This window comes from Eschrichtius robustus, chromosome 20 (genome assembly GCF_028021215.1).
Source record: "Eschrichtius robustus isolate mEscRob2 chromosome 20, mEscRob2.pri, whole genome shotgun sequence".
Classification (NCBI taxonomy): Eukaryota; Metazoa; Chordata; class Mammalia; order Artiodactyla; family Eschrichtiidae; genus Eschrichtius; species Eschrichtius robustus.
The window spans coordinates 51,323,650-51,334,844 of NC_090843.1; positions in this window are offsets into that span (position 1 = coordinate 51,323,650).

Sequence of the window (11,195 nt, forward strand, 5' to 3'; positions counted from 1 at the left end):
CATTGCCAATGTCCCATGGGGAACAAAATTGAGAACCACTGGTCTAGGCTAAGCAAAGTGTTTTCCTGCTTGGAGGCAGAGGATGAAAAAGTTGACTTTTAGATTCTAAGATCCAAAAGGAAAAACTCCAAGAGGGGTAAACAAGATGCTGTGACAGGCTAGAAGTCAGGGAGTAGAGCAAAGGCCCCATATCATAGGAAATTGTGATGCCCCAGCCAGCCAGCCAAGGTCACGTAACAAGGACCCTGCAGAGTCAAGAGTAGTGAATCCCCAGGTTTTCAGCAGCTACAGGCCTTATCATGCAAATCAGTTCCACCTCCAGTGTGTCCAGCTCCTCCTCTGAACTCAGATCTTCGGGGGGTTGGGGGACACCGCTGGGTAGACTTCTCTGGGTCTTCCTTGGAGCCACACAGATCATAGAGGCCTGCAAGAAGAACCAAGGCCTGGAAGGATTTCCAGGTCCATATCTTAGAGTATCTCTGCCAGCCCCAAAGCCCTAGAACACAGGGCCAGAGAGGGGCACTGCTGGCAGGGTTCTTAAGCTCCTCTAGTTCCAAATCAGTAGTACAGATTCTTTCTTTTGCCTCAGGCCCCCATGTGGCCTGGCACAATACCGTTACTGATCTTTTCTGTATAGAAAACATTATTTTGTTCAACATGGATTTTTTTTTTTTTGCATCAATTTAAGTTTTTGAAAATATTCCAGTAAAATATTCTTTATCTTGATTAGTGAGGTTTTTAGCATTCCTTAAATTTTGTGCCTGAGGCTACTGCCTCCCTCACCTCATTCTCACCCCAGCCCTGCTCACTGGGTCCCCAACAGGACAGCCCATGAGGCTCATGTGAAGGCAGAGGTCACAAATGGAAGCCCACAGGCTGAATTCTGCACATAAATGTGTTTTGATTGGCTAGCACTGTGTTTTCAAAAATGTCTTGATTTGTAGCCAATTTTTTTTAAGTCAAGAGATTCACATAAAAATCCACATTTCTGGCTTCTTTTGAAACATTGGGTGATCTAGCAATACTACATACCATGGTCAATAGCTGGCGGGACCTGCTTAGTGGTTTTCTGTTTAGGGTAGGGGGTGCTGTCCAATTTCCCTCAGCCACACTCACCCAGCTTCTCCTACTTACAGGACCCATCTGATCTCCTGTGCAGTGGTATGCTGGAGCTGGCTGGTACCCGCTCACAAGAGTTGATCGTCAAATTTCTAGAGTCAGTTGTTGAGCCATTATAAAAAAATTAAATTATATAAACTTACAATTAAGTATATTAAATTGAAAACAAAACTCAACTTCCTAATTACTATTTTTACTATTATGTTTACTATTTTACTAATACATTTTACTATTATCTATGCTCTTGAGGTTATTTACATCTGTTGTGCCTATATGGTGGAAATATTATATACTGGTGTGTTACTGCATCTCTTCCCAACACTGTGTTCAGTTTTGTCACATTGGAAGCATGAAACTGGCCACAATAGGAGTATTTCCACCATGGAAATCGGCAAACACCACAAAACAGGGCTTGATTCATTGTGTTGCTGATTGTCTAAACTTAAGTTTTTTGGGTTTTCTTTTGGCCATGCCGCAAGGTATTGTGGGATCTTAGTTCCCCAACCAGGGATCGAACCCAGGCCCCCGGCAGTGAAAGCTCTGAGTCCTAACCACTGGACCGCCAGGAAATTCCCTAGACTTAAGATATTGATGGAGAAAATATTAATAACATCAATAAACTTAGTGTGTCACATCTGTAGCTGTTACATTATGATTAGCACAAAAATTTGAGGAACTAGTCTTTCAGTATTTGAAAACTACCATGCAATTCAGCAAGGAAGTTGCTCAGTCATTGACTAACAAGTGAAGTTCAGACAAAAAAAAACTTTATTGTTTCACTTTCATCTGATGCCTTAACTTCAACAAAAATATCAACTAACATTCACGTCAAAAGTACACCTGTTTATCAGTTGTAACCTAAGGCTGATTACTGATACAAGCGGCCCTCAAAAATCAATGAAAGCTAGGGAGGGTGGGAGGGAGGGAGATGCAAGAGGGAAGAGATATGGGAACATATGTATATGTATAACTGATTCACTTTGTTATAAAGCAGAAACTAACACACCATTGTAAAGCAATTATACTCCAATAAAGATGTTAAAAAAAAAATCAATGAAAGCATTTTGTGGGAAAGAATTGGCTAAATGGAATTGACCATAAAGAGTATTGTATATTTTGTTATTATTTCTAAATTGTGTGCTACACATTCTTTATACAAATAAAACATTTTAATAACCTTATGTGTTTGTACACATCTTTCCAGGGAGCCAGTTTTTAAATGTTTACCAGCATACCCCTGTTGGCATCTGTTTGCCACTCTTACTGTAAAGTTTCTGGGCTAAGAAGGCAGTTACTTTCTCTTCTGTTTCTCCCCAATTCTTTGTGCCACATGGTCCCAGGGTGGGCACCCAGGAGTTCCCCAACAGAAAATCTCTCAGAATCCACCTTCCTTCCAGGAACCACCTGCTTCATGCCAGCCTCCTCACATGTGCTCGTATCAAAGTCCTCCAACAGCTCATTGAGATGAACGCGATTATCCCTATTTCGCAGATGAGAAAACTGAATGGCAGAGCCAGGATTTCAATCTAGGTCTGCTGCCTCCAAAGCCTGTGCTCTTTGTACCATGCAGCCTCCCAAAGGAGAGAGAAACATGAGTTAGAGCAAGTAGGGCACAGGAGAAATACCTGTGTATCTCTCTGATCCCAGATTTTAAAAAATGCCATTGAACCTGTGCCATAGACAAGGGCTGCCCTGGAGACTTCTCCTCCTTCTATCAGCAAGATATTCGTTTAGTCAATTCTAAATCCTTATTATGGCTCTGGCTTCTGGAGACCCTTAGAGCCAGGCCCACAACTCTCTTACCTGGAAGGGAGTAGTTGTTGCTGAAAGGTGGAGGCTGAAAGAAATCTTCTGCCTGCTCCGGGATGCTGCAGACCAGGAAACATGCAGAACATGGGCTGTTTGTCCCCAAGCTGTGGGGGGCTTGCAGGAGGAAAACTCAGAAAAGGGTGCCACCAAAGCTGAGACCCACAGTGGGTGTTCTTCGTGTTCAGAATCCTACACACTCGGCACAACTGAAGCCACGAGTATCCCCCCACCCTCCAGCGTTCAGGACCAAGCTGTGGCCATGGCCTGCCGGGTTCAGGAAATTCCCTCCACAGGTATGGACACCCTGACGTAGTCACCCATGCAGAGGTGCAGGTGAGGCCCGGCTTGGAAACCACCTGGCTCCCAGGAGTGCTTGGCTGGCACTGACAGGAACGAATCAGGAGCTAGGGCTGTTCTGTTCCCAAGGTGGAAGTTCCTACCAGTGAAGCTCTTTTCTCCCAGCTTGGTGGAGGGGCCTGGGGAAGCTTGGGGATGATGTTTAGGAGTGCCTCCCCAGGAGAGAGCCCTCTTCCCCAGAAAGACTTCCCAGTTTGTCTGGCCTTCCTGATGTCTCTCGGCATCTGAGTCTGAAATCAGGGGCCCCAGGCTCTATCACTTCCTGTGTGACTTGGGGCAACTCACTCCACCTCTCTGGTCCTCATTTGTATAACAGAACCAACAAATATTGGATGGCCAGGGCCAGACTCAGGAACATCACATTCCTTACCTCATTCATATCTTTTCTCCGACCCTGTGAGGTTAAGATTAGGATCCCTACGTTGTAGCAGAGGAAACAGAAGACCAGAGACGTTAGGTAATTTAGCTGGGATCACTCAGCTAGAATTCAAACCCAGGTCTATGTGACTCCAACGCCACAGATTCCTGTCATAAACTATAAAGTACTTGACACAGCATAGCAGGAATGACTCTGTTCTCTACTGCAGGGTATAAGAAATAGATGTGAACTTTATATCTGTATTAAACCATAGAGTTTAGTTTAATCCCAGGCCATTTTAGGTTCCCCTCCCTCTGCACCAGGATTTTGTCAAGGTGTCCCAAGGCAAGTGTGCAAGCACTCAGCCCTCTATGTCATCTGCCTCTATGTCAACTGATCGGTAGAACCGGGCCATTGGCTGTCGCACACTGGGTTACTGCTGAGATGCCCTTTATTTCTTGTCTGCTGGCTTTCTTTGTTATGTCCATGCCAGGCTTGAGGGTCCAAGGTTCTTGGCAGCCAAGTTCCCATCTGCCCCACCTCCCCAGACCGCCATTTCCTTTTTGCCGCCCCCGGCTCCAGCCCCAGTACACCACAGGATCCCTCTTGCTAGGACTCATGGCCACCTACAGAGACAACCTTTCCCCTCTGTCTCTTCCCCCCTTAGCCTGGAGGAAGCTTCTCCAGTTTCTGAAAGGAGCCCCACTCCTCTCAAACACCCCATCCGGCTTTCACATATGATATTTTCCTCAAATATTCAGTCTCTACTCAGAGGTCTCTCTATTCCCCTGACGACTAGATTTCTGGAGAGGGAGGCCGGAAAGCAACTTTATTTCTGAGGCGTCATCCTCTGAGGCGATGAGCACAGAACGACCCAGCTCCTTGAAAAGCAGGAAGTGGTGGGGATGAGGTGTTAAAAATCCCAACAGGAAGGAGAAAAAATGGGTAAGATCTCAAAAAATTTTACATCCATAATTTTGTACAAACTTACTATTCTTTCTCCCAATTCCCCTTTCCTTGGGGGCAGAGATATAGCCTTTCAGGGCTTAGTACTAGTAGTAGCAGTAATAATAATAATAATAATAATAATAATAATAATAATAACTAATATATGTTGAGGCTTTTTTATGGGCCAGGCACTATGATAACTGCTATATCTATATTACACCATTTAATTCTCATAAAAATTCTGTGAGGCAGTTCTTATTATCCCCATTTTACACATGAGGAAACTGACCCTCTGAGAGCTCTGCCTCAAGATCTTACAACCTGTACGTGTGGAGCCCGGTTCTCACCCAGTTTTCCGACTCCAGAGACTGTGCAGCAACCACTGGGCCACACTGTCTAGATGCATCGTAAAGACTCAGTAGTTGGCTGACCAATATCACTCAGACTGCCCACTCACCAGCATCGAGAAATATTGTATACAAGCAAGTCAGGCACCTCCTCAGGTGAGGATGTAATGGAACTTTGGCGTGAACTGGTTTCACCTGCAGAAGCAGGAAGTTGGCTGGGAAGGAGGTTACTCCCAAGGACCAAAAGACCAGACTGTAAGTCCTCGGCTCACCTGGCAATGGGCTCCCCAGGCCAGACTCAGAAGCATTGCCTGGGGTTCCAGGCTGGACCCACCTCCAGCCTGTCTTCCCTCTTGTCTGGAGGATGCTGAGAAATCACTGCACTAATCCAGGGTCCCCTCATCCACCCAGAATGTGGGTACCAGAAGTGGTGTCAGATGAAGCAGGTGCCAGCAGTCTGGCCCTGGGAGGTGAGGGGTCAGGCTGGGACCAGAGCTGCATGTTCCAGGTCCAGCTGCTCCCTGGATACACACACACATACACACACACACACACACACACAGAGTGACAGACTGTTAATCTTACCCTAATATGAGATTCCTTTTCTTCTATAGTGATAGAACTTTTTATTCATAGCTAGGCAATATCTACCCAGAATAAAGACCTCATTTCCCAGCCTTCTTTTCAGGAAGGGTGGCCATATGACTATATTCTGGTCAATGGATGTCCATGGAAGTGTAAGTGCAACTTCCAGGCAGGGCTCAGCTGGGTGATTTTCTTGCCCCTTGTGCCACTGACTGAGGTCACCTGGTGGTATTCAGCCGGTGCATGGGTTGGCTTGGAATGTCCAAGTCAGCTTCACTCACATGTCTAGCATCTTGGCAGGGGCAGCTTTTGGTGAAAGGCTCAGCTGGGACAGTCAACTGGAGCACCCACGTGTGGTCTCTCGAGCATGATGGCCTCGCGAGAGTTGGACTTCTTACGTGGCAGCTCAGGGCTCCAAGAGAAAGCGTTCCAATGATCAAGACAGACACTCCATGGCCTTTCACTACCAAGCCTTGGAAGTCACTTGACATCACCTCTGCCTATGCTATTGGTCAAAGAAGTCACAAGCCCACCCAGAGTTGAGGAGGAGGGTCATAGACCTGCACTTCTCAATGGGAGGAGAGTCAAAGAATTTGCAACCTTGTTTTAAAAACACACCACCAGCCCTGGACCCTAGGTCTGGACTTGAAGTCAGAGAAAATAGAAACTTCTATCTTGTTTAAACCACTGTTATTTTGGCTCTCTCTCACTCACAGCTGAATCCAACCCCAACAGACACACATATATACACAGACATATTCACAATATGCACAAGACACGGAGGGTGGGGGTGTGGGCAGATACTGAAATCTCACAGGATTAGGAGTATTCATTTACTCACATTTAGTCATTCAACAAACCAAGCTCAGCAGCTGTCTTTCCCCAAAGCTCTTATCTCACTCCATACTTCCCCCGTCATAACACTTTCCATAACCCATTGTAATTACCCATTTATTTGTCCATATCATCCTTGCTCTGCTCATCTCTTGGACCATCTCTGTCTTGTTCATCATCATTCACTTTTCACCAAGCACAGAACCTCAGTAAATATTTTCACAGGTTCATATTTTACAAACAGACAGCAGGTGATGCTTTAGACTGCTGGGGTCTGGAGATCAAGTGGAGAGAAGTGACACTGGTTAGGAGTCTGCATGGTGCCTGGAAATGATGAGTTCCCGGACTGAAGCGTCAGCAGCTTCAGGGGGATGAAATGAAGAGAGAGCAGGAGGTGGGACTGCCAGACCTTGGTGATGATGGGTGAGGGAGAAGCAGGAGTCAAGAGTGGCACCCATGGGAGTTCCCTGGTGGCCTAGTGGTTAGAATTCCAGGCTTTCACTGCTGAGGGCCCGGGTTCAATCCCTGGTGGGGGAACTGAGATCCTGTAAGCCGTGGGGTGCAGCCAAAAAAAAAAAAAAAAAAAGAGTGGCATCCAGGTTTCTAATCTGAGTAATAGAATAATAAACAGTGGCATTGTTTGCTGAAAGAGAAAACAGGAAAGGGAGGTAGAAGACTCGGGGAAGGTAATGAACTCAGTTTGGGCTATCTGCATTTCAAATGCCTGGAGGCCATCCAGGCGGAGTCATGCAGGAGGCAGCTGGACACACAGAGTTGGACGAACCCGAAGACCAGTAAAGACATGAGCACACATTCAGAAACATTCCCACCTGTGTGCGTTCATTGTTCGTTTAGAAGTGTTGGAGGAAGCAGGGTCCAGAGCAAGGCCCTGGCATGGAAGTTGGTAGACTCACACGCCCGTCTCCAGTACGACCTGATGTGTCATCTTGAGAAGGGGCTCTGCCTTCCTGGCTCATAGTTTTCTGCTTTGTTGTAAAAATGAGAGGATTGTTTCTGACTTCTCTTTCCTTCTAGCTCTCCTGGGCCATGATTCTTAGTGAAATATTTGAAATATTTCAAGGTCTACGACTTGCAGGCTATCACGCTAGACACTGACCCCAGTCCTGCTTCTCACAAAAAAAAACAAATCGACAGCAACAACGAAAAGAAGGTCACCTTCAGGAGGAGGGTGCTAGGTGAATTGCATTGTAAGCTCCCCGACTCCTGCTGTTCTTCCTTCTAACCAATCCCTGCACCCAGTTCTCTGTCCACTCAGTACTCACACCTGAATCCCACCTTGGCCTTCAGGCTCCTCCAGCCATTCTTGGCCTAATCCTACCCCAACAGCTGTTTTCTTAAAGACCAACTAGGATTAAAAATTATCCTAATTCCTCACATTTGTGTCACACTTTATATTCCTACTTTCTCAGTATAACTGATATATTGCACAGGAGCTATGTGGTAGGCCATGTGCCAGGCTCTGAGGCTCCAGGATGAAGAAGACATGGGCTCTGCCCTCCTCACAAAAAGCAGGGAAGAGAATGAGCAATGTAATCTGATGTGATACAAACACACAGAGGCTGTAGGAACCACACAGGGGCGGTATAGGTGGTGTGTGTGTGTGTGTGTTTACGAGGATCCTCAAACTCTGAAATTTTCACAAAACATCAGCACTGGAAGGGATCTCACAGACCAGTTAGTACCACTTTCTAATTTTATTTGTGCAGAAACTGAGGCCCAGGGAAGTTAAGTGACTTGCCCAAGGACACACAGCTGGTGAGAGCAGCAAAGCCTACACTGGAAGCAGATATCCCAGACTTCTTCCAGGTCTCATCCACTGTGCTCTTGCCCCCTCACCGCACTCCCTCCTAATATCATTCAATAATAATGATATATTTTTTAATTAATTAATTAATTAATTAATTTTTCGCTTCATTGGGTCTTTGTCGCTGCACGCGGGCTTTCTTTTTTTTTTTTTAATTTATTTTATTTATTTTTGGCTGCATTGGGTCTTCGCTGCTGCGCGGGCTTTCTCTACTTGCAGCGAGCGGGGGCTACTCTTCGTTACTGTGCTCAGGCTTCTCACTGCGGTGGCTTCTCTGGTTGCGGAGCACGGGCTCTAGGCGCGCGGGCTTCAGTAGTTGTGGCACGTGGGCTCGGTAGTTGTGGCTCGCAGGTTCTAGAGCACAGGCTCAGTAGTTGTGGCACACGGGCTTAGTTGCTCCGCGGCATGTGGGATCTTCCCGGACCAGGGCTCGAACCCGTGTCCTCTGCATTGGCAGGCGGATTCTTAACCACTGAGCCACCAGGGAAGCCCCAGTAATGATATTTTAAGCTTTATAAGTGCTAAGACACTGCCGGGCACCATGCTAAGCTCTCTACATGAATTGTCTCATTTATTACTCACAGCAACTCTAAGAGTTAAGTCTGTTTTTATGATCCCCTTTTATGATAATATTGAGTCTCAGGTTAATTGACTTGCTCAAAGTCACCCAGTTAACACGTGAAAAAGTCAATATTTGAACACGGGTAGTCTGAACACAGAGCTATGTGCGTGAAAAAAAAAAAATCACCTGGTGACCTTGCTTAAGGTACAATTCCTAAGTTCTACCCCTGGAAAGTCTAATTCTATGGGTCTAGGGTGAATAAGCTGGAGCCTGCATTTTAGCCATGCACTCTAGGTGATTATGATTTGGTGGTCCTTGGACCACACCCGGAAAAACCCAATTCTCTTGTATCCGTTTTCTAAATTCAGAGTTTTCTGACACACCCCTCTCTTCCCCAGGGAACTGGCTTTGGGAGAATGAGGGTGCTCTAGGGACAGAAGTGTGCCCCCTGGTGGTCAAAGATTAGAGGCCAGGAGCCGTAGCCAAGGGGGGGCCCCGGTCAGCATCACAAATGTGGATTTTTCTACAGTTCTGTTCAGCCAGTGTTCCTGAGGTGCCACTATGTGCCAGCACTGAGCCAGTGTAACTCATGGTACACTTGACAGAAGTAAGATTTCTGGGAGCAGAATTCTTCATGGTGCGCTCACTTGTTTTCACCTGCCGATACAAAGGCATGGATTTCTAGCTGCAGCTGGGCAAATTTCATCTGCTCCAGGTAGTCCTATCTGACAGTATATGGCTCTGTATTTTAGGTCTTCAGGGAGGTGCAAAAGAGGTTTTTGAAAAAAGCTGAGCCCACACTCTGGTAGGAGGATGCAGGAGCATACTCGCCGTTCAGAGTGAAGAGGCCAGGCTTCGGAGTTAGGCTGCTGCAGCTCTGCTGCTTCAGGCTCTGGGGTCCTGGGACAGTTCTTTCATCTTCCTGAGTTGCAGCTGCCTCACCTAAAACATGAAGCAATAATAATGCCTACCTCACAGGGCTTCCTGGAACAGTGTCTGGCACATGGTAGAAGCTTGACAAACTCTAGTGTTTTTGATATACTTTGTAGTTATATATCATAAAGTATAAAAGAGATAAACCAGGGCTTCTGATATCAATCTTGATTTATTCTCCTTGAAAAGGAGCGGTAGCAATTCTCAATTCCATGTAATTGAGGGAAAAGATCTACTCTAGTGCCGAATCCTCTAATATGTGCCCACAGATGTGAAAACTGCTCCACACTGTTGGTGGGAGTGTAAATTAGTACAACAACGTTGGAAAATTGTTTGATGATGTCTGCTAAAACTGAGCGTGTGTATGACCCAGCAATTCCACACCTAGGTATCTTCCCAAAAGCAATGCTTACAGATCTTAACCAAAAACATATATAAGTATGTTCACAGCAATACTATTTATAATAGTCCCAAAGTGGGAACTACCCAAGTCTCCATCCATAGTACAAAGGATTTAAAAACTGGTATTTTCATAGAATAGAATACCATACAGCAATGAGAATGAACAAACTAGGCATAAACACAATGACATGGGAGAGTCTCACAGACATGATGTTGAAAAAAAGAAGCCAGACACTGAAGAAGAGGTACCGTACGGTTCCACGTATATAAAGTACAAAATGGGGAATTCCCTGGCGGTCCAGTGGTTAGGATTCAGCGCTTCCATAGCAGGGGGCACAGGTTTGATCCCTGGTCGGGGAACTAAGATCCCACAAGCCACACAGAGCAGCAAAAACAAACAAACAAACAAATAAATAATGTACAAAATGGTCAAAATGAATCTAATGCTGTTGGGAATTGGAATAGTAGTTACCTTTCAGAGCAGAGTGCTGTTGTGCCCGGATGGGGTGTGAGGAGGCTTCCGCAAGGCTGCCACTAGTTGATCTGTGTGGATGTTATACAAGTGTGTGCACTTTATAAAAACTCATCAGACTGTTCACTCATGATTTGTGCATTTTTCTATAAGTATGCTAGATTTCAATAAAAAGTTTATCTAATAAACTCTTGATAGGTCCCTCATGACCAGTCACAGAATATACTCAGACCTCACTTATCACAAGCAGAAGCCTAGAGTCCTAGAGGGTATCAGAATCAAGAATTTAATGCCCCTTTAAGAATGGGAGATGAGGCCTCAGGCCCCATGAGCTGGAACCAGGTTTCCTGCTCAGAGCCAAGAAAAAATAGGCTTTCTTATAGATAAAACAGGTTCTAGAAAAACTGCACCACTGGGCCATGGAACACAGCAAGAGAGCTTGGTAACTGCCTGGAGTCTGTAAGTGGAAAAATCAGACTCTGACACGGTACCAACCACAAAACTAGCACCTGGGCATATGCTAGATTTGCTGTTTGAGAGCCCCGGTTCCAAGAAATTAGCAAACATTGGTCTGGAAATAGTGAAACTCATAGAGTACTAGCATAGAGAAAGACAAACTAACTCCTACAGGAATCCTCCAAAAC